Source organism: Lepidochelys kempii, chromosome 9 (genome assembly GCF_965140265.1).
Source record: "Lepidochelys kempii isolate rLepKem1 chromosome 9, rLepKem1.hap2, whole genome shotgun sequence".
Classification (NCBI taxonomy): domain Eukaryota; kingdom Metazoa; phylum Chordata; order Testudines; family Cheloniidae; genus Lepidochelys; species Lepidochelys kempii.
In genome coordinates this window covers 61,605,326-61,629,926 of record NC_133264.1, presented here as the reverse complement: position 1 = coordinate 61,629,926, position 24,601 = coordinate 61,605,326, and the positions used below count along the sequence as shown (strand labels likewise).

Sequence of the window (24,601 nt, the reverse complement as noted above, 5' to 3'; positions counted from 1 at the left end):
ATACATCCCAGAATGATGTTCACTTTTTTTTCCCCAACAGTGTGACACTCTTACTCATATTTAGCTTGTGATCCACTATAACCCCCAGATCTCTTTCCTCAGTACTGCTTCCTAGGCAGTCATTTCCCATTTTGTATGTGTGCAGCTTCATTCCTTCCTAAAGTGGAGTACTTTGCATTTGTCCTTATTGAATTTCATCCAATTGACTTCAGACCATTTCTCCAATTTGTCCAGATCATTTTGAATTTTAATCCTATCCACCAAAGCACTTTCAACCACTCCCAGCTTAGTATTGTCCACAAACTTTATAAGTGTACTCTCTATGCCATTATCTAAATCACTGATGAAGATATTGAACAGATCGGACCCAGAACTGATTCCTGAGGGACTCCATTCGATATGCCCTTCCAGCTTGACTCTGAACCACAGATAACTACTCTGTGGGATTGCACCCATCTTATAGTAGCTCCATCTAGGTCAATAGTTCTCAACCTATTTACCATTGTGGGCCACATACAATACTACCTGTATGGCCCTGAGGATGTCACATGGGCCACAGCTGTGTGCTGATTGGGCCGCAAGCATCCCACAGGCCGCAGGGTGAGAACCACTGATCTTGGTTGTATTTCCCTAGTTTGTTTTTGAGACGGTCATGCGAGACAGTATCAAAAGCCTTACTAAAGTCAAGATATACCATGTCTACCGCTTCCCCCCATCCACAAGGCTTGTTACCCTGTCAAAGAAAACTTTTAGCTTGGTTTGACATCATTTGTTTTTGACAAATCCAGGCTGACTATTACTTATCACCTTATTATCTTCTAGGTGTTTGCAAATTGAATGCCTGATTATTTGCTCCATTATCTTTCCGGGTACCGAAGGTAAGTTGACTGGTCTGTAACTTCCCGGGTTGTCCTTATTCCCCTTTTTATAGATTGGCACTATATTTGCCCTTTTCCAGTCCTCTAAAATCTCTCCCGTCTTCCATGAGTTTTCAAAGATAATGGCTAATGGCTCAGATATCTCCTTAGTTAGCTCCTTGAGAAATCGCACATTACTTTAGAGGAACTTGGTTGCCCAAAACAGAAGGAAGATATTGGGCTACTCTGCGCGGATACATTGTGCAGTGGGCCCAGAAACCAGTGGAGACCACGCTGGGCTGGGAAGGGCATTTTGGCCTCAGTGGAGTGCACCAGGCTAGGGAGTTTTTCACCTGTTCTAGCAATGGTGGTTGCACTGGTGTAGACCAGCCATTCACCCTAAAGAGGATCGATGACACAGTGGTACACTACTATCACATCCACCGCTGCTGACTATCTCTCCATTGAGCCACTACTCAGATCTGGCCAGTCAATGTCCATCCCGATACCCTCTTGACTCCATCATGCTGCCCCAGATGTACTTCCCAGTGAAGATTCCTCTACTTATAACCTTTAAAGCCACCAGAGAGATACTTCTACCCTGTGGAAGCCACCTTCATTCTTCCCAAGACCCCCAAGGGCCACTGCAAGGGTAAAGCTCACCTGTGCATGAGACAGAGCTTTCTTTGGGGATGATCTGAGACTGGGGAAATGAACTCCTTCAGGAGCTAAGGATCATCACTAACCTCCCCAGTGCAAGACACACTGCTCCAACCTGCCTTTGCTAATGGAAATACAGAGCAGTGTGTGCATATAAGAATAATAAAAGCACCCTCCCAAACTAAAACACTCCACTGCACCCACACTTCTCCCCTGGGAAGAGGCTGAGAGACAGAATGAACCACATGTGACAGATGTTAGTCATACACTCAATGCATAACTGGAGGGTGGGAAAAGAACTAGGATAGATTTGGGGTCAGCTGCAGCAGACTCTGTATATAGTCCCAATCATCTGCATGTGAAAATAGGGGGTTATAATGGAAACTCTTGAGCAATCTGAACTAGACAGAACACGGTCAGGCACTCATTGTAACAAGAAATGCAACACTGGAGCTGAAAAACAGCTTTCCTGCCAGGGCCTGCCCCATTTGCTGTTAACCCTGTAACAGACTGCACTATGGTACCTGCCTCCATGAACCCAGCAGCTCTGTAAGGGCTAGTGCATAGGTTCTGCGCACCTAAATTCTTGTTAACCCCGGTAAGGATGCACCTGTGACCTAACCCACCTGACCTCCATTAATCTGTATCCTGGAGCACAAACTTCAGTCCTGTTATAGCTTGACAACAGTGTATGCCCCTTTACCCACACGAGAGGCTGCACATTGAGCATACCCATTTCATCCAAGCTATTTTTCTGCAGACAAGGACCTAGGGGTTACAATGGACGAGAAGCTGGATATAAGTCAGCAGTGTGCCCTTGTTGCCAAGAGGGCTAACAGCATTTTGGGCTGTATAAGTAGGAGCATTGCCAGCAGATCAAGGGATGTAATCATTCCCCTCTATTCGACATTGGTGAGGCCTCATCTGGAGTACTGTGTCCAGTTTTGGGCCCCACACTACAAGAAGGATGTGGAAAAATTGGAAAGAGTCCAGCGGAGGACAACAAAAATGATTAGGGGGCTGGAACACATGACTTATGAGGAGAGGCTGAGGGAACTGGGATTATTTAGTCTGCAGAAGAGAAGAATGAGGGGAGATTTGATAGCTGCTTTCAACTACCTGAAGGGGGGTTCCAAAGAGGATGTAGCTAGGCTGTTCTCAGTGGTGGCGGATGACAGAACAAGGAGTAATGGTCTCAAGTTGCAGTGGGGGAGGTTTAGGTGGGATGTTAGGAAAAACTGTTTCACTAGGAGGGTGGTGAAGCACTGGAATGGGTTACCTAGGGAGGTGGTGGAAACTCCTTCCTTAGAGATTTTTAAGGTCAGACTTGACAAAGCCCTGGCTGGGATGATTTAGTTGAGGATTGCTCCTGCTTTGAGCTGGGAGTTGAACTAGATGACCTCCTGAGGTCCCTTCCAACCCTGATATTCTATGATTCTATTGGGATCGATTCAGGAATCACTGGGTGAGGTTCTGTCGCATGTGATATACAAAAGATACAGACCAGATGATCTAAGAGTACCTTGTTGCCTTAATATCTACCAGTTCATCCCACAATAGTCTGCACTGCTCTCCAGCCCCCATTAGCCCTGCAGCATAGAAAGAGACATCAAAAGAAATTCGCATTTGCCTTCACATGTTCACTGAGATCTGTGAGGCTCATTTTTGTCTAGCAGACATAAAATTGGGTGAGAATAAATTCCAAGCAGCTAACTGTCAGCACAGCTCTCACATCCAGCCCAGTACAGTGCCTCGCTGTCTGAAAAACTCTCCTCGCCCGTCCCCCTGAACTCCAAAGCACACTGGGCAAGAAGTATTAAGGCTTTAATTAGTATGTAACTGAATGGCTGAATAGCCTCTGGAAGCTTTAAAAGCAGAAGTGCTAAGTATCCACTGCAAAGGTCGGTTTGATGAATGTGAGCAAATCTTTCCCTCCAAGAGAAATTTACAACCACTTTCCTCTTTACAATGAAATCCTCTCCACCTGTTTTTAGGGCTGGATCTTTGTGAGATTAATTAAATCAAACAGCAAACTCTTAAGATGCATCAGTTCCTCTGTTTCCAAAGCTGTTTGTAAACCCAGTGTACCCAGAGTTGCGTTTGCCACTGCCCTTCAGCAGATAAATATCCCCCATAGAAACAGGAACAAAGGAGTTTTGTTTACCTTACAGCTTCATTTTCGGCTCACAACTTACATCTAGGCTTCTTTCTCAAGGTGAAGTTCTGGAGATTGTTAAGATGCTTGCTTTAAACCGTTGTCTTCACCCCGTCTCCCCAGACACCGTGCAGTGTGCGTTAGATGATCTTACCCCAACTTTAGCAGGATGAGAAGTGAGGCAGAGAAGAACAGCTTCTGGCAACAGAGAAAGGAGGGGGTGGGAAAGGGAAGAGATGAATCTCCTGCCAAGACAAATGAAAGCCAGAAACATCGTGTGTAGAAGAGAGGAGGATTAGCTTAAAAGAGAAATACAGCTCCCAGGGCTGCTGGTGTTTATTCCTTAGGCAAAGAGATCATTATTCATTTCTGGTCTCAGTCTTAACTGCTCCCATTCTTTTCTTACCATTAGCCAAAAAATTAAGGGAATGGGCAGAGATCCTATTAATGCATGGGCACAAAGAAACCCAAGAACTTTCAAGATCCTTCTGAAATGGCCAGTAGTCTTCATAATAGGCTGATTTCCAGCAGTCGCTGTTGATTGCAGAGCGCTCAGCAGCAAAGGAAATGCAAGCAGCACTCCTCAGGCCATGTCTACATTAGAAAGTTTTGCCAGAAGGACTTTTGCTGCCATACATCTGCTGACGTTGCTACATCGACAGAGTATATGCACGTGGCTGCTTTTGCTGACGCAGCACATCCTCACCGCACAAGGCTGTGTCATCAAAAGACGCAGCGCACCATGGCTAGGCATCCCATTGTTCCCTGTGCCATCGACCGGCATGCTGCCATGTGGAACACCATGGCGGTGTATTGTGGGATACCAGCACTACACTCAGGGAATTATGAGAGCTTGGAACGATTTCCCAAAATTCCCTTTCTTCCATCTTATAATGTTTCTTCCGTCCCATACTTTTCTCACTGCTTTTCAGTTCATAACAACCTATTTGTTGGAATTGAACCAGTGTACTTCACAGGCAAAGCCTTGACAGGCAAAGCCTTGTAATTGATTGTCCCAACAGATCATACCATCTGACCGACCTGCTGATCGTTTATCTGCTGGCAGATTCCTCCTCCTCAGCATCCATAAGCTGACAGGTAAGGCTGTGCGTGACATGGTGAGTTGGATGAAACTGAGGGACATTCTGCATGTCAATATGGATTGGGAAGGTCAGCAAAAGGCTCAGAGTGACATTACTCACAGCGATTCAGGTGGCTTCTGATTGTCGGTCTTTTACAGAGATGAGCATGTGGGTGGCTGTGTCTGGATGCACCCTCAACTGTCACTAAGGCCAAGATATGCCAAACTGCTGAGCTGGTGCAGGGGGCTGGTTGTGCACTCGCAGTGCTGCCTGGAGCTTTTGGCCTCTCAGCATTTCCAGCACAGGTTGGGCAGGCGTACTTGACCTCGTAAGTGCAGCAGAGAGGAAGCGAGGCAGGGTGTGTAAGCTGGCCACAGCCATGGGCTAGTGGGCTGAAACGGGTGACACGCTCAAACACTTGCTGCTGGTTTGTCGTACCTGAGGGTACCTCACTCAGCAGGCACAGGCAGAGCAGTGACTCACCAGCAGAGCCTTGGCCAAGGCTAATCACATATCTTCCAAGGTCACTGTTGAAACTGAATGTGATCCCCCACAAGGTGGCCCTGGGTAAGACAGAGACAGATGCACTAGTGATTGGTGCTACAGTACAGACTGCCTGTAGCTAAACACCAAGCCATGTGCACTGAGGAACAAGGCAGGGACTGGGGTTGGGGGGTCCAGGCCCAGCCAGAGCTGCTCAGCCACTTTGAGAAACAAGCCACTCCATGTGGAGAAGGAAGGTTCCAACTCCCTGTGACACCAGTGTGAGAGGAGACACACCCAAGCCTGCAGGCATTGTCCAGCCCCATTGCCCACTAAACCACAAGCTACTCTCAATGGATTGTGTTACCCCAATTGTCCTTGGGGAACAAACAGCCATACAGACATCAAAATGGCTCCTAGACCACACAACACAATTTCATGATCCAGAAAGCAGAAACACCCATAGGAAAAGTCAGTGTGGCTCTGCCCCACTGGCTTTTCATTGCACTGGGCTCCTACCAGTCACCCATGTACAGTGCTCCCCCATGCACCAGGTGGCTGCAGTTGCCGGTTGATGTCACCCTGCCTTTCACAGAAGGACCCTTGTTTATGAAAGGGCCAGTGCTGTACTCTTCAGTCCCAGCTTGCCCTCATTCAATCTCTTTCACACCCACAGTTTTTCTTGGCTCCAGCACAAAACACAACTCAATGTATTAAGGTCCATTCGCCTTGAGGAAATGGATGGTAAATATTGAATGCAGTGGCCTTGTTTAAAAAACGAGAGGGAGCTAGTTGGTATGTGGGGAATGCTTCAGAGCCACTGGGTCCAGCTCACAGGCTGGCCAGATGTTTGAGAACGCTGATGGAATTTGCTTGCTTGGATTTTTTCTTGCAAAAATGAACAAAAAAATTACAAACAGGGGGAGCCTTTTACTGGGAAGAGTTTGCAGGCTCCTCTATCTCCCTCTCCTCCCCAGAGCACTGGCTGTAGTTTAGCGTTCAGACACTGCACATGTACAATAACTATCTAAGGTACTTACCTGGCCCCCCATCAACATAGCATCCGTGGTCCACAAGACCATGAACACACCTGCCTTCACACACCTGTGAGGCAGGGCATGGCTGTTGTCTCCATTGTACACATGAGGAACTAAGGCACAGAGACTCTGTTTACACTGATAAAAAAATCTGGAGTACCGAGTCTCAGAGCCCGGGTCAGCTGACACAGGCTTAAAGGGCTATAAAGTTGGAGTGTAGATGCTCAGGCTGGGGCTGGAGCTTGGGCTCTGAGACCGTCCCCCCTCGTGGGGGGGTCTCAGAGCTTGGGCTCCAGCCTGAGCCCAAACTTCTACCCACAATTTTATAGCCCCACAGCCCAAGTCAGCTGACCCGGACCAGCCGTGGATCTTTTATTGCAGTGTAGACACACTCAGAGAAGCTAAGGGACTAGCCTGAGGTCACACAGGGAGCCTGTGACAGAACAAGGAGCTGAATCTAGGTCTCCAAGCCTTAAACAAGTGCCCTGTCCACTGACCCATCCCTCCTCTCCACCTGGGCTAGAATGTGAAACATCACCTGAGGCTACACATCCTAACCAAGGTTCAGCTGGGTAGCCTCAGAGGTTTCACATTCTTGCCCACTGAGGTGAGCTTTAAGAACAGAGAGCTACTTAGAGAAATAATGTTAACGTAGCACCCTAGGAGATAACTGTGTAGCGCTGCTGCAAGGCAGGGACCTGTGCTGCCTTGAGCTTTGCTAGGTCCGCTGGGCAATAGGGCAGTGCTGGGAAGGTGTCAGGGCCACAGCACCTGCAGAGACCCCAGCAAGAACCATATAGTCATGGCTAGCTCCTAACAGCGTGCTTGGTCCAGACTGGATGAAACTGATTTGTAAAGACATTTTATTTATTTTTCATTTTTCCCTCATGTCCTCACTGCAGGGTGTGGCCTCAACTCTGCTCCTGCTCTGCCAAGGGCACCTGTTTGTTAAGTTGTCCAACAAATCCCTTTGCACCTTCTTCCACACTGCCCTGTATGCCTCAAAGGAGGCTCTCTTGTAGCATTTGCAAAGCCACTGCACCATTGCCCTTCACATTCCTCCTGAAAACTTACCTCTCTAAGAAGTCTACAAAAATCTCAACAATTAGGGAGCTGGTGCAGTGTGGCCTCTGCTTGTCCTACTGAGCAGCACGGTCACATGGGACCTTGTGCTCCCCCATCCCTTTGTCGTATCCACCAGTTTTCTCATCTTCTATTTAGACTGAAAACTCCGAGAGGTAAGGACCATAGGTGAAATTTTCAAAAGCTCCTAAGTGACTTAGGAGCCTGTCATGTTCTGGGGTGAAAATCCAAACCAGTGAGGAGTTGCAGCACCACCTGCCCTGCAATCCTGGGTGCCTCACAATGCTTTGCTGTTGTAGCTCCCAACCTGGGCCACCTACAACCAGCCTACCAGCATGCAGGTCACACCCTGAGTGTGTATGCGCTAAACAGCCCTGGTTCAGCAGCTCTGACCTCAGCAGCCTGTCTACAGCCCCACTCTGGCTTCCACCAGCCTTGGTTACTACTCACATGGTGACCCAAACACACTCAAAGTTTGGAATTTTCCCAAAAACATATGTTCTGCAGTGTCCAGCCCCCTCCTGGATAGTTGAAGTAAATAATACGGTTCAGTTTTATGTCTTTAAAAGTAAAAACACATCACAGCCTACTAACTTAACTGGGGGCAAATACACCTTTCCCTTTACACACAGCACTGAGTTGGACTGTGGTAAAAATGAAATAAGCTTATTAACAAAATATACATAGGATTGAGTGAGTTCAATTATAAGGAATGAAGACAGAGAGAGTTACAAGTCAAACAAAACAAAATATGCTTCTAAAGTACTAAAACTTAATCTAGCAAGGTCCAGGCTTTGTTCAAGATGGTTTCTCTCACCATTCTTCTTCCGATCCATGGCTGACTTTCCCTCCATCAGGACCATCCACAAAAGTACAAGGTGCTGGTTTCCCCTTGTCTGTCTTCTAAGGTGAAAGATCTTTGCTAAGTAGGTTTCTCACCTACATTCAGTTCCAGAGACTTCAACCCACCTTGGTAGAAGGACTCATCTTTCTCAGTTTGCAAGGGCTTGGTTCCCTTACATCTCTCTAGTGATGGATATCAAAGATGGCTTCTATCCTTACTTATGTCTCCCAAAAGGCAGGATGACTTCACGCTTTTCTTTCCCTTCTGTGGGCTTCCCATCCCCCTGTATGGTTATTGTGTAAATTGGGGCTTCCATTGTTTGATTCCACCATGCTTAATCAGGGCCATCCATAGGATTTATGGGGCCCTATGCAGTATTACTAAACTGGTGCCCCTACGCCCTATGCTGGGGGGAGGAGGGGAGGAGGGATGAGGCAGCAAATGATACCGAGACGCCAGACCCGCCTCACAGCAGCACAGAGTCACAGTTCCCCGGAGAGACCCCTGTACCCTCTCCCTCACGCAGAATGCATGGCACCAGTGCATTCGGCTCTGTGAATATGGCCCTTGCCTAAAGACACTGTAGTGTGCGCTGGGTGTGCGGGAGCCAACCCGCTCTTACCTGCTGTCATGGGCAGTGGGTGAAGCTTCCGCTTGGGGAGGCTAGCTCCCCAGTCCACCTCTTCTGCCTGTGGCCCCACCCGTACTTCACTCCTGCTCCGCCCCAGGCCCCGCCCCACTCCACCCAGGCCCCACCCTCACCCCACTGTCTCCCTCCTCTCTCCTCCACCCTGCTCACCCCCTTCCAGCCAAATCCATGAACCCAAATGAAGCAAATGACATCTGAAAAAAACACTCTTCTGCAATTTCTTTCTAAAGAAAGTGGAGCATGTTTTCCACAGCATGCCAGACGGTGAAGACTGGACACGCAGAAGGTACTTAATTAAAAGCACTAAACTTGGGAATAAAAATGTCAGTCACAGGTTTTTTGATATGCCTTGAAGTTTGTTAGAGATTTAATGAAGGGAGAAAGCGATGGACAGAAAGGACAGGAAGACTTTGGAAGCAAGTTTTTTTTACTATAGTAATTAGAATTAAAATGTGTATTTTTGATAAGGGTTGTCTTCTGAAGGATTTATTTAAAAAACTATATGTCTGAAGATTCAAGCATTTAAGGCTAAAGATGATTGTGCATCTAAAAATCTATGCGAGGATTTTTTAGTGATGTGATTTTATAATCTTCACCAACTCACTAATGAAATATTTTTAAGCAAATTTTAAACTAAGGTCCTGTAGACTAACATGTTCTAAGTAAACATTACAGTAATGCACAACTGTTTTTGTCAGTAAATTCAGAAACTGACAGTATATACCTGAGGGCTGGTAAATGCCTGTTAAATGGCTTCATTACCACTTGAATGGCTCTTTAACAGTCTCAATGTTGTGCTAATAGGTCTGGCAGGCTGGAAGGGCTTTTTCACTTTTAAGTTATTAGATCCCCTCCAGAGTAAGAGTCACCAGGCTGCAGAAGCTAGCTGTGGGAGCCTGCAGGAAGGGTCAAGACTGGAGGGTGGACATTAAGACCCGGAGTCCCCCAAATTTTCAGGTGCCCTGTATGCCTAAGAACAGCCCTGTGCTTAATTTGTATGGGAGATGCGTTCCTTCCTGTCTGGGCAGACTGTACAGCCTAATATCAATGAGTATCCATAATTCCTTACATAGTATTAATGCATACATTTCACAATATTAATCACCAATGTGTCATTGGCTTTCAGGAAAGACCTCACTCTATACAATCAGTTGATTCAGTTGCTTTTCACGAGGTTCACACCCTGTCTTTACAGGGTAATAAACCTTTGGAACAGATTGATAGGATGATAGGATGGATTGCATCCTCAGCAAGTTAATGGATAACACTAAACTGGGGGGAGAGGTAGATACGCTGGAGGGTAGGGATAAGGTCCAGAGTGACCTAGACAAATTGGAGGATTGAGCCAAAAGAAATCTGATGAGATTCAACAAGGACAAGTGCAGAGTCCTGCACTTAGGAAGGAAGAATCCCACGCACTACTACGGGCTGGGGACCGACTGGCTAAGATGTCTGGGTTGGATATTAGGAAAAACTATTTCACTAAAAAGGTGGTGAAGCACTGGAATGGGTTACCTAGGGAGGTGGTGGAATCTCCATCCTTGGAGATTTTTAAGGCCCAGCTTGACAAAGCCCTAGCTGGGATGATTTAGTTGGTTCTGCTTTGAGCAGGGGGTTGGACTAGATGACCTCCTGAGGTCTCTTCCAACCCTAATCTTCTATGATTCTTCTGAAAAGTAAAAGCCAGACCAACTTCTGACATAAGAACAGCCATATTGGGTCAGACCAATGGTCCATCTAGCCCAGTATCCTGTCTTCCGACAGTGGCCAATGCCAGGTGCCCCAGAGGGAATGAATAGAACAGGCAATCATCAATTGATCCACCCCCGATTGTCCAGTCCCAGCTTCTGGATTGTCCAGTCCCAGCTTCAGATCTTAGGGACACCCAAAGCATGGTGTTGCATCCCTGATCATCTTAGCTAATAACAACTGATTAACCTATCCTCCATGAATGTATCCAATTCACTTTGAACACAGTTAGACTTTTACAATCTCCCCTGGTCACCAGTTCCACAGGTTGCATTATGTTCTTTATGTTTGTTTTAAATCTGCTGCCCATTAATTTCATTGGGTGACCCCTGGTTCCTGTGTTATGTGAAGGGGTAAATAACACTTCCTTATTCATTTTCTCCACACCATTCATGATTTTATAGACCTCTATCATATCCCCCACTAGTCCTCTCTTTTCCAAGCTGAAAAGTCCCAGTCTTTTAATCTCACCTCATATGGAAGCTGCTCCAAATCCCTAATCCTTTTTTTTTTTTTGCCCTTCTCTGAACCTTTTCTAATTTCAGTATATATATATATATATATATATATATATATATATATATATATATATATATATATATATATATATATATATAGGCATGAACTCCATGCAGTATTCAAGGGGTGGGCATACCAAGGATTCATATAGTGGTATTATGATATTTTCTGTCTTACTTATCCCTTTCATAAATTCATAGATTCATAGATATTTAGGTCAGAAGGGACCATTATGATCATCTAGTCTGACCTCCTGCACAATGCAGGCCACAGAATTTCACCCACCACTCCTAAAAAAGACCTCACACCTATATCTGTGCTATTGAAGCCCTCAAATTGTAGTTTGAAGACCTCAAGGAGCAGAGAATCCTCCAGCAAGTGACCCGTGCCCCATGCTACAGAGGAAGGCGAAAAACCTCCAGGGCCTTCCAATCTGCCCTGGAGGAAAATTCCTTCCCGACCCCAAATATGGCGATCAGCTAAACCCTGAGCATATGGGCAAGATTCATCAGCCAGATACTACAGAAAATTCTTTCCCGGGTAACTTGGATCTTACCCCATCTAAAAACCCATCACAGGCCATTGGGCCTATTTACCATGAATATTTAATTACCAAAACCATGTTATCCCATCATACCATCTCCTCCATAAACTTATCGAGTTTAATCTTAAAGCAAGATAGATCTTTTGCCCCCACTACTTCCCTCGGAAGGCTATTCCAAAACTTCACTCCTCTGATGGTTAGAAACCTTCGTCTAATTTCTAATCTAAATTTCCTAGTGGCCAGTTTATATCCATTTGTTCTTGTGTCCACATTGGTACTGAGTTTAAATAATTCCTCTCCCTCTCTGGTATTTATCCCTCTGATATATTTATAGAGAGCAATCATATCTCCCCCTCAACCTTCTTTTAGTTAGGCTAAACAAGCCAAGCTCCCTGAGTCTCCTTTCATAAGACAAGTTTTCCATTCCTCGGATCATCCTAGTAGCCCTTCTCTGTACCTGTTCCAGTTTGAATTCATCCTTCTTAAACATGGGAGACCAGAACTGCACACAGTATTCCAGGTGAGGTCTCACCAGTGCCTTATATAACGGTACTAAAACCTCCTTATCCCTACTGGAAATACCTCTCCTGATGCATCCCAAGACGACATTAGCTTTTTTCACAGCCATATCACATTGGCAGCTCATAGTCATCCTATGATCAACCAATACTCCAAGGTCCTTTTCCTCCTCCGTTACTTCTAGTTGATGCGTCCCTAGCTTATAACTAAAATTCTTGTTATTAATCCCTAAATGCATGACCTTACACTTCTCACTATTAAATTTCATCCTATTCCTATTACTCCAGTTTACAAGGTCATCCAGATCCTCCTGTAGGGTATCCCTGTCCTTCTCTAAATTAGCAATACCTCCCAGCTTTGTATCATCTGCAAACTTTATTAGCACACTCCCACTTTTTGTGCCCAGGTCAGTAATAAAAAGATTAAATAAGATTGGTCCCAAAACTGATTCTTGAGGAACTCCACTGGTAACCTCCCTCCAACTTGACAGTTCACCTTTCAGTAGGACCCGTTGTAGTCTCCCCTTTAACCAATTCCCTATCCACCTTTCAATTTTCCTATTGATGCCCATCTTATCCAATTTAACTAATAATTCCCCATGTGGCACAGTATCAAACGCCTTACTAAAATCTAAGTAAATTAGATCCACTGCGTTTCCTTTATCTAAAAAATCTGTTACTCTCTCAAAGAAGGAGATCAGGTTGGTTTGGCACGATCTACCTTTTGTAAAACCATGTTGTATTTTGTCCCATTTACCATTGACTTCAATGTCCTTAACTACCTTCTCCTTCAAAATTTTTTCCAAGACCTTGCATACTACAGATGTCAAACTAACAGGCCTATAATTACTTGGATCACTTTTTTTCCCTTTCTTAAAAATAGGAACTATGTTAGCAATTCTCCAATCATACGGTACAACCCCTGAGTTTACAGATTCATTAAAAATTCTTGCTAATGGGCTTGCAATTTCTTGTGCCAATTCTTTTAATATTCTTGGATGAAGATTATCTGGGCCCCCCGATTTAGTCCCATTAAGCTGTTTGAGTTTCGCTTCTACCTCAGATATGGTGATGTCTACCTCCATATCCTCATTCCCATTTATCATGCTACCATTATCCCTAAGATCCTCTTTAGTCTTATTAAAGACTGAGGCAAAGTATTTGTTTAGATATTGGGCCATGCCTAGATTATCCTTGACCTCCACTCCATCCTCAGTTTTTAGCGGTCCCACTTCTTCTTTCTTTGTTTTCTTCCTATTTATATGACTATAGAACCTTTTACTATTGGTTTTAATTCCCTTTGCAAGGTCCAACTCTACTTGACTTTTAGCCTGTCTCACTTTATCCCTACATATTCTGACCTCAATAAGGTAGCTTTCCTTACTGATCCCTCCCTTCTTCCACTCCCTATATGCTTTCTGCTTTTTCTTAATTACCTCTCTAAGATGCTTGCTCATCCAGCTTGGTCTACAACTCCTGCCTATGAATTTTTTCCCCTTTCTTGGGATGCAGGCTTCCGATAGCTTCTGCAGCTTTAATTTAAAATAATCCCAGGCCTCCTCTACCTTTAAACCCATAAATTCTTCAGTCCAATCCACTTCCCTAACTAATTTCCTTAATTTTTGAAAGTCAGCCCTTTTGAAATCAAAAACCCTAGTTGCAGATTTATTTTTGTTAATCCTTCGTTCAGTTTGAACTGAATTAGCTCATGATCACTTGAGCCAAGATTATCCCCTACAACCATTTCCTCTATGAGATCCTCATTACTCACCAAGACCAAAACTAAAATGGCATCCCCTCTAGTCGGTTCAGCAACTACTTGTTGAAGGAATCCATCAGCTATCGCATCTAGGAAAATCTGAGCCCTATTATTATTACTAGCACTCGTCCTCCAGTCTATATCTGGGAAGTTAAAGTCTCCCATGATCACACAGTTTCCATTAGTATTTACTTTATTAAAAACATTAAAAAGGGCTCTATCCATATCCAAATTAGATCCCGGCGGTCTATAGCACACCCCAAGCACTATCCCAGGGGAGGCTCTAATAGTTTTCTTCCCCAATTTAATTATTGCCCAGACAGACTCAGTCATATCCATTTCATCGCTTCTTATTTCTTTCCTATTTGTTCCTAACATTCTGTTCGCTTTTTTGACTGCTGCTGCACATCGAGCAGATGTTTTCAGATAATTATTCATGATGACTCCAAGATCTCCTGTTTGAATGGTAACAGCTAATTTAGAACCCCTCATTTTGTATGTATAGTTGGGATTGTGTTTTCCAATGTGCATTACTTTGCATTTGTCAGCATTGAATTTAATCTGCCATTTTCTTGCCTAGTCATCCAATTTGTAAGAATCCTTGGTAAACGATCGCAGTCTGCTGTGGCCTTAACAATCTTGAGTAATTTTGTACCATCTGCAAACTTTGCCACCTCACTGTTTACCATTGTTTCCAGATCATTTAAGAATATGTTGAACAGCACAGGTTCTAGTACAGATACTTGGGAGGCCCCACTATTTACCTTTCTCTATTGTGAAAACTGGCCACTTATCCCTACCCTTTATTTCCTATCTTTTAGCCACTTACTGATCCCTCTTATCCCATCACTCTTTATTTTGCTTCAGAGACTTTGGTGGGGGACAGTGTCAAAGGCTTTCTGAAAGCCTAAGTACACTATATCTGCTGGATCAGTCTTGTCCACATGTTTGTTGACCCCCTCAAGGAATTCTAATAGATTGGCTAAGCATGATTTCCCTTTACAAAAGCGGTGTTGACTCTTTCCTCAAGATATTGTGTTCATCTATGTGTCTGATAATTCTGTTCTTTACTATAGTTTCAACCAATTTGTCTGGTACTGAATTTAGGCTTATCGACCTCTAATTTCCAGGATCACCTTTGGAGCCTTTTTTTAAAAATTGGCATCACATTAGCTATTCTCCAGTCATCTGGTACAGAAGCTGATTTAAGGGACAGGTTACACACTACGGTCAGTAATTGTGCAATTTCATATCTGAGTTCCTTCCGAACTCTTGGGTGAATACCATCTGGTCCTGGTGACTTATTACTGTTTTTCAATTTGTTCCAAAACCTCCTGTAATGACACCTCAATCTGGGATAGTTCCTCGGATTTTTCACCTAAAAGAACATGTGGGAATCTCCCTCACATCCTCCGCAGTGAAGACTTATGCAAAGAATTCAGTTAGCTTCTCCACAATGGCTTTGTCTTCTTTGAGTCCTCCTTTAGTACCTCAATCGTCCAGTGGCCCCACTGATTGTTTGGCAGACTTCCTGCTTCTGATGCACTTAAGTTTTTTGCTGTTGGAATTTAAAGGGCAATTAGCAAAAGACTGGCCTGCCTCATTATACTTTTAAACTTGACTTTCCAGAGTTTATGCTCCTTTCTATTTTCCTCAGTAGGATTTGACTTCTAGTTTTAACTGATGCCTTTTTGCCTCTAACTGCCTCTTTTACTCTGAGGTTAGCCATGCTGGCATATTTTTTTGGTCTTCTTACTATTTGGGGTGGGGGGGGGGTAAACATTTAATTTGAGCCTCTATTATGGTGTTTTTTAAAAGTTTCCATGCAGTTTGCAGGCATTTCACTCTTGTGACTGTTCCTTTTAATTTCCTCTTAACTAGGTTCCTAATTTTTGTGCAGTTCCCCTTTCTGAACCTAAATGCTACAAGTTTTTCACTCCTGCTGGGTGTAGACACCATGCTGTCTTCTTTCCCACTTGTTAGTGTGAGGTTCGTTTCCACCCCTCGCTAGCTTGATGGATCTGTTTACTGCTTTTATGTAAATTGAGGTAAACACACATTCCTCAAAGATAAATCTGTTTAACAACTCCTCCTGACATAGCTGGTTTGAACACAGTTTAGTTATCATCCCAGTGTATCTCCATAACTCTTAATACCCACCATACACATAACACAAGATTAATGATCAGTAAGTTATTAGCTTTTAAATGATACTTCACACGGCACATTCTGTACAAAGATTACTACAATAGTGTGTAGGGTGTGAATACAGGGGTGCTTAGTGTCACAGAGCCTAAGAAGCATTTTTAATTGCGATTTATGGCCAGATTTTCAAAGGCATTGATGCACCTAAAAATGCACATAGGACCTAGTGGGATTGTCAAAGGTACCTGACAGATTAGGGGCCTGACTCCTGCTGAAATCCCACTAGGAGCCTGTCTGCATCTTTAGGCACATAAGTACTTTTGAAAATCTGGGGTTTAGGAGCCTATCTTTGATTGAAAGTCAAGTGATTTAGGACCCTACATTCCTAAATGCTATTAGAAAGTTTGCCCAGATCCCTGTTTTAGGTCTGTACAGCTCCTAGCACAATGGGGCTGGGCTGACTGCAATACAGTTATTCATGTAGAGTGTTCAATGAGTCTAAACTCAATGAAAGGGGCACACAGGTAGTCTAAAAAAAGGCACAGTAACTAGCGAAGTCCCCCCGAAATGAGACTCAAAACAGTGAACTCGTTCTTTGGGGTGTTCAGCTTTAGATAAACTGGGCCTGATTCTCAGAGAGGCAGAGCAGCTGCAGCACCCATTCAAATGGAATGAACGGAGATCTCGTGTAGATGAGAAAGGGGTGTTTTAGGGTGTTGAGTACTGAGTAATTCTATCCCCTAAATTACGAAATATTATGGTCTAGAGAAACAAGAAAAGGTAGGGCCAAACCGCAACAATCAATTGTGCGCGTGACCTACAGTACTTCAGAGACATGGCATTCTTACTAAGCCTCGGGGGACACCATGATTAAAGACAAATATCTACTCAAAGTAACCGTGAATAACTTCTTAAGAAAGAAAAAGGAAAAAAACCAAACAAAAACAGAACACAAGGACGCCAACAACAAGGGTCACCTTCAGTCACAGTCTCCTCTGAGCGTCTACCTGTGGAGCTCTTTCAGCAGAGACTGCACCTTAGAGAGTGGGTCCATTCTACTGGGGGAGGCTCCAATGCATGTTATTCCCCCGTATCAATGGTGAGTTGTAGCTCAGTGTATTAAAAGGAGCTAAACAGTTCATGAAAGGGCGGAAGAGCTTTGTTTACTGGTCAGTGAATCCTGTTTGGTTTTTCGTGGATAACCTAAACAGTTTGTCAATGGACAGAGATAAATAATCTTAATTGAGCCCTGTGAAAATGAAGACAGTTTTTAAGTCAGTTCCTTAAAAGAAGTTGTTCAATAAATTATTCATTTAAAATAGCGATGTTACATACAATCCCACCAACTCACTTTAAGGGGTGGCCTTAAGACAGGCAAATTAATGAAAGTCAAAAACACTTAGATTGAGATGAAATTCCATTCTCACTCTGTTAACCAAGGTTAGCTGATCTCTCCTTTCCAGAAGTTCACAGTCTAAACAAACTAGTGTTTAACAGGAAAAAATTACTAAACATAGCATTGTAATATCCCAGTAGATTCTTATGTTAGTAACTATTCATAGCAAGGCCATTTGCTTCCATATTTGTACATAAAATATCTCACTATTCACAGAATAATAATATCTGGGAGTTACCATATGAAGGGCATGCGTTTAGATACACAATACTTATTAAAAAAATATCCCAAAAGAGGTTCATGTCATCTTAAACAAGCAAGGAATAAAGAAAGGTTTTTGCCATAAAACAGAAGCATGAGGTAAGAAGTAACCAAGAACTTCTATAAAATATGTCCCAACTATAAATGGTCTCCTTAAAGTTCAGATGGACAAAGACTGTAGACAGTTTATACAAGAAATCCATTTCAATACATACACTTCTCTGTGTGGGTTCAAAACTCAATGCTTTGTCTTTGAAGAGAGGCAAAAGCCAAGGGGAGTGGGGTTGAAAGGAAGCACAAAGGGGCCCTGGCTAAGGTTTTATGGCTTTGGTAATATAAGTCTATAAACATCACTCCTACTTGGATCTTCGTAGAGAAGAAGTTTTTAATATTCTTTTACAAAGCCAGCCTTCTCCATCAGGACATAGATACCCCAAGCTATTTATTTTTTATAGGTTGTGTCTGTATCACATTGATGTCTTCCACAGATGGAAGTTCTGCTCTCCAGAAGACACGTGTTGGCTGTTTGCCTTTCTGACATTTATAACGTACCATTTGCAGTAAACTTACAATCACAAAGACTCCTCTCAAATACTCTATGCAAGACAGAGACTACCATAACTGACATTTATCTATGTATTCAGATATGATCTATATTCTTATAGATCATATCTGAATATACAGATAAATAACAGACTGTTGAAGCAAAATAGAAGTTATAAAGCTGGATTCAAGGGTCTGTGCAAACACACTTAGATGGGATAAATCGGGTTTCCTGGCTGAGGAGGTCTCATCCTCTGATGCTTTTGACACCTATCACTGGTTGACAGAAAGCTGCGTTTTCTACAAGGGAATTCCTAGCATGGAATTCGCAATCTATCCTACTAGCAATCTATCCTACTATTTCACAACATGAACATCCAAGAACATAAACATGTGAACTACTACGAACATCCTGTGCATGAACACAAGAGTCATTAGCTCATAAAATCCAATGAAAACAAAAGACAAGCTTGCAATAACATCAAATGCTCATAAGTTATCTTTCTATCAATGACCATTTTTGCATCAGTACTGAGCAGTATGCTTTGCCACATGGATCAGACCAAAGTGCCCTCACTTCTCTCCAACAATGGCCTGTAACAACTGCTTCAGTGCGAAGTGCAGCCTGGATAATGACAGGATAACTGCTTCCCTCGCCCTCTCAGTCGCACATCAGCTAATGCCCTGACACAGGAGGGGTTACAGCCCTTCTATTTTTGCCTCTCTAATGTAAACATCGAGCCTTAGAAATATTTAACCCTTGTTTTATTTTTAGCCCTGTTAAACTCTTGGCTTCAGTGATCTCTTCTGGCAGAGAATTCCACTGTCCTACTGGGCAAATAGTATTCTCTTTCGTCAGTTTTAATGAGCTGCCTTTCACTGCTGGAACGTCCCCTTCTTCTTGCAAGGTTTATGAGAGCGGATGAACAGCAGTGCCCTCTCTGCCCTCTCTGTACGGTTCCTTACTTTCTAAACCTTTCTCTCCTTCTATTGACCTCCACTTCTAAAGAGTTTTAAGCACGTCTGAAGATCAGGCCCAAGGTGTCTCTAGCAGGGTATCTGAAACCACTGGCCACCTCTGAAAATTTGGACCTGAACGTGCTGACCTGGGGCTTGATCCTGTCCTATTAAAGTCAAGGGGGGATTTCCCATTGATTTTAGTGGGAGTTGGATCAGAGCCTTGGAGAATGGTGTAGCTCTCACTCTGCTTGATGGCTGCTGCTGCTGGGCTGAATGCTGCTCACCAGTAGCACCTAAATGCCACCAGGAAAAATTGCAGCAAATGCTGCCCTTTGACAGAGTAAGCAAATAGATGCAGTTGTTGTGGTTGATGTTTATTCCTGGTGTTCATAGGAGCGCACAGTGAGACCCGTCTGATGTTAAATTTGAGGAAGCATTACTTAATTTGTTATCTGTGTATGAATGACCTGAAGAAATCAGGTATGATTATAGTCCTCAATTCATTTCTGAGGAAACAAATATTCCTCAGGACACTGCATTAACAAAGGCAATATAATGCACATTGGAAGGAATCATTTGAACACCTCATACACCTTATTGGTGCCAGGATCCAGACAAGGGCAGTCAGGATCAAGGGTCAGAACAGGGTCAAATCTGAGGCTGAGAGGAGTTCATACTCAAGTTCCAAGCCAGGGTCAGTACCGAGGATTGGAGTCCAAAGTCAGGTTTCAGAATCCGGGTCAGGAGGCAAGGTCCTAATGAAGCCAAAGTCAAAGCCAGGAGTTCAGGAGCAGGAATGGTCAGAGCAGCTATCGGAGATCTACACTGTTGCCTACACTCTTCCTGGAATGTCCCTTGGGTTTATTTAGGGTGAGGAGCCATGAGGCTGCTGCCTGTCAGACCCCTTGAGGTGTGACTTCCCAGGGTCTGCATCCACAGCGAATTGTGACTAGTGGAGTGTGAGCTGATTACCATGGCTGCTGGGTGGCCGCATGGCATTGTCTGATGCCTGATAGCTTGGCAGGCACAGGTTTGAGACCCACTGGGCCTTACATTGTCCCTCCAGGGGTACTGTTTGCCTGGGTAGGCTGTGTCAAAGGCTGTCACAAGGCTAGGGCCATTGACCTGGGATCGCTTGCCTGCCCCATAGCTCTCCCAGTCTACAAAGTATCAGAGGGAGCCAAGTTTGATTTTCAAATCCAGTATCCCATGGACCTCATACTAGTCGTGAGTTTGCATCCATGCCAGAGGTGACAGTGGTTGAGCTCAGTGAGTGGAGGTGTTGTCAATTTAGGTGTGATAAATGAAGTGTGGGGAGGAGCTCCCTTTTATGGACACCGAGCCAGCTACAAAATCCCTGTTAGTAGTTATTCTCTACTTGCTTTACCTGTAAAGGGTTAAAAAAGCCCATAAGTAAAAGAAAGGGAGTGGGCACCTGACCAAAAGAGCCAATGGGAGGGCTAGAACTTTTTTAAATTGGGAAAAAAACTTCCCTCTGTCTGTTGTTGTTCTCTGGAGAGAGGGGACAGAGCAGGACAGGGCTGGAGCTATGCTGTAAAAAGCTTTAAAACCAGATATGAAAAAACATCAAATCATACCTCAACCCTACTTATCTGAAACCTCAATTATATAAGTAAATCAAGGAATGTCTAGGAAGATGCAATTAAGGTTATTTCTTATTGGCTTGTGGACTCCTCTGTGCTAACCCCAGATGCTTTTGTTTTGCTCGTAACCTTTAAGCTGAACCTCAAGAGAGCTATCTTGATGCTTAATTTTTGCAATTGGGCTTTTTAAATCTAGCAAAGGCCTAAGTTCCAGATGTATTTTCTTTCTTTTTTGTTTTTAATAAAATTTACCTTTTTTAAGAACAGGATTGGATTTTTGGTGTCCTAAGAGGTTTGTGCATATGTTGCTTAATAAGGTGGTGGCAACAGCTGATTTCCTTTGTTCTTCTTTCTCAGCTCTTCCCGGGGGCGGGGGGGAGGGGGGGAGGGGGAAGGGCTTGAGGGTACCCCACAGGAAGAAATTCCCCAAGTATGCCTTTCTGGGTTCTCTAAAAGTGTGTGTGGGGGGGGGGGCTTGCACTTGGGTGGTGGCAGCATCTACCCATCCAAGGTCAGAGAGAAGCTATGACCTTGGGAGTTTAATACCAGCCTGGAGTGGCCAGTATTAATTTTTAAAATCCTTGTGGACCCCACCTTCTGCACTTGAAGTGCCAGAGTGAGGAATCAGCCTTGACAGTAGGGTTTTAGCAAGGACATGTGAAACTCTAGCAGTAATTTGAGGGATCTGGGTGACTTAAGCCTCACGGGCGTTGAGTTGATTACCTAGCTGATGGAATATGGTAATCCATTTTATAATACAGCTGGTTGGTGTGGAAGTTTTGGGCTGAGAGCCACTTTTTGCCTGACAGCGAATGCCGGTCCTTCCTTGCACTGGCAGTCAGTATACCGCTTGGAATCTTTCTTTTCCACCTGTGCCTTGAGTTCTTCTTGGAACTCATGAATCCAGAGCACTGAGTCAGCAGCCATGGGATTGGTAGAGTGGATGGATATGGCTGGATACAGATGGGGGTGGAAGCCACAGATTGCATAGAACGGATTCTGCCCAGTGAGGATGTGGCCAGTGTTGTTGTAAGCAAATTCTGCTTGGGGTAGGAGGCTCAACCAGTTGTCCTGGTGGAAATCTTGAAGTAGCACAAGTGTTGTTATAGAATCATAGACTATCAGGGTTGGAAGGGACCTCACAAGATCATCTAGCCCAACCCCCTGCTCAAAGCAGGACCAATCCCCAATTTTTGCCCCAGATCCCTAAAGGGCCCCCTCAAGGATTGAACTCACAACCCTGGGTTTAGCAGGCCAATGCTCAAACCACTGAGCTATCCCTCCCCCCAATCTAACACTTGATTCACTCATTCAGACTGACCATCAGTTTGTGGGTGTCACATTCTGGGGTGCAATCCAGACCAGTGAGGGGTTGTGTCACCATATGCTTTGTAACCCTGGGTGCCTCACAATGCTTTGCTTCACTATCTCCCAACTTGCACTGCTCACAACCAGCCTACCTGCATGCAGGTCACACCCTGGGTGTCTGTGTGTAGCTGCAGCCCTGATCCAACAGCTCTGATCCAAGCAGCTTGCCAGCAACACACCAGCCACACTCTGGCTTCCAGCAGCATTGGTTACTACATACAGGATGACCCCAACAGTCATCCTCCCAATCCCCGATTGTCCTACAACCATGTGTTCTTCACTGTCCAGCCCTCTCCTGAACAGTTTAAATTAAAAATAAAACAAGTTTATTAGCAAAAGAAGAAAGTATTTTAAGTGAATTCAAGTATAAGAGATAAAGTTAGAAATGGTTACAAGCAAATAAAAGTGAAAACATACATCTCGAAGTCTAAATCTTGATATAAATCTAGTTTTGGTTGAAGGCTTTGCTTAAGATGGCCTTTCTCATCAACAATCTTCCAGCAAGATGGTCAGGATCTCTCCCAGAGACCCAAAGGTGCTGGTGCCTTTTTCTTCTTAGGTGAAAAAGAGAAAACTTGGGATTTTCTGCCCCTTTCTTTTACAGTCCAATGACCCTTTCAAGTGGACTCTTCTGAAGGTTACCCCTCAAAGCAAGGTTCATTCAAACAGTGAGGAAAAATACATGGAGTCTGGTGGTGAAGGAAGCTCCATGCTTTTTCTACCCCCACTAGTATTTGCTAAAATGCTAATTGTTCTATTTCCTGCCATTTCTCCCTGGAGACCAGGTGAAGGCAGTGCTTTTGTGGAGCAGTGCTGTCAGTGGGGTGATTTGGCATAAAAACCTGGAGATGAAGTTCCTATAAAAGTTAGCAAACTCCAGGAAGAGCTTCAGCTTGTGACACTTTTGGTCTCACAATCAACATCAAGACGACAGGAGTGATGTGACAGCCTGCACCAGGAAAGCTTTATGTAGAGCCTCCTAACACAGTGAATGGCCAAGCCCTCCAGGCAATGGACAAGTTCACCTACCTCGGCAGTACACTGTCACGTGCAGTTCACAACAACGATGAAACCAACACCAGAATTGCCAAAGCAAGTGTGGCCTTTGGCAGACTACATACAAATGTGTGGGAGCGCAGATGTATCAGTCTACAAACAAAATTGAAGGTCTACAAAGCCATCGTGTTGCCAACTCTGAGTTATGCATGTGAAACCTGGATGGTGTACAGATGCCATGCTGTGAAACTGAATCACTTTCACATGGGCTGTCTGAGGAAACTGATGAGGATCAGATGGCAACACCAGGTTCCAGGCGCTTCGGTTCTCATAATGGCAGACATTCCAAGCATCCACATTCTGTTGATGAAATCACAGATGAGATGGACAGGCCATGCCACCAGAATGTCAGATGAGTGATGGCCAAAGAAGCTATTTTATGGTGAGCTAAAGGAGGGAAAGCGCTCTCAGGGAGGCCAGAAGAAACATTTCGAAGACTCCTTCAAGTTATCCTTGAGGCATTTCAACGCTGACCTAGAAGATTTTGGGAAGATCTCGCTCACGATCATTCTGCCTGGTGAAGTTCCATCCCTACTGGAGCTACAGTCTATGAGCAGAGGCAGAGTAGAAGCACCAACAGCGTAAATCTCACAACGGTAGCATGCCTGCTGCTCTTGTTCAGCATGCCACAAACCATGCAAAGCTCAGATTAGCCTGATCAGCCACACACATGTTCACAGAAACCAAACCAATCAGTGATGGAGCTTTGTACTTGGGTTCCAGGCATGGAGGTGCTCTTGAGCCCTGGCCATGCATCCCAGGGAAGACTGCTCTGAGATCCAGGACATCCTGTAGCCTGCTCCGTCTGGATGAAGAGATCTCTGACCTATGAATGATTATCTTTAAGAACTCATGGAGGACAGGAAAGATCCTAGAGGACTGGAAAAGAGCAAACATAGTACCTAGCTATATAAAGGGGAATAAGGACAACCCAGAGAATTATACACCAGTCAGCAGCTTAACTTCAGTACCCGGAAAGACACTGGAGTAAATAATCAAACAATTTGTAAGCACCTAGAATAAGATAAGTAACAAACAACATGGATTTGTCAAGAACAAATCATGTCAAACCAACCCAATATCATTCTATGCCAGAGCAACAAGCCTTGTGGATAGGGGGGGAAGCAGCAGATGTGATGTATCTCGACTTTAGTAAGGCTTTTGATACTCTCACATGACCTTCTCATAAGCAAAGTAGGGAAATATACACTAACCTACTGTAAAATGGGTACACAACTGGTTGGAAAAGTGTATTCAGAGTAGTTGTCAATGTTCACAGTCAAGCTGGAAGGGCATATCAAGTGGGGTCCCACAGGGATGTGTCGTAGG

The 24,601-nt window shown here is 44.2% G+C and overlaps 1 protein-coding gene across 5 annotated transcripts in view; it reads right to left on the bottom strand.

Moving 5' to 3' along the window:
* Positions 1-3,827, bottom strand: part of ARHGAP36 (Rho GTPase activating protein 36) — a 78,530-nt gene extending 74,703 nt beyond the window's left edge. For 4 of the 5 annotated variants that reach the window (XM_073360668.1, XM_073360670.1, XM_073360671.1 and 1 more), the window contains exon 1: positions 3,682-3,827. The gene's annotated coding sequence lies outside the window, so the exon portion shown is untranslated. The remainder of the gene's footprint in view (positions 1-3,681) is intronic. The other variant, XM_073360669.1, reaches the window with a different exon arrangement.
* Between the last annotated feature and the right edge of the window lie 20,774 nt (positions 3,828-24,601).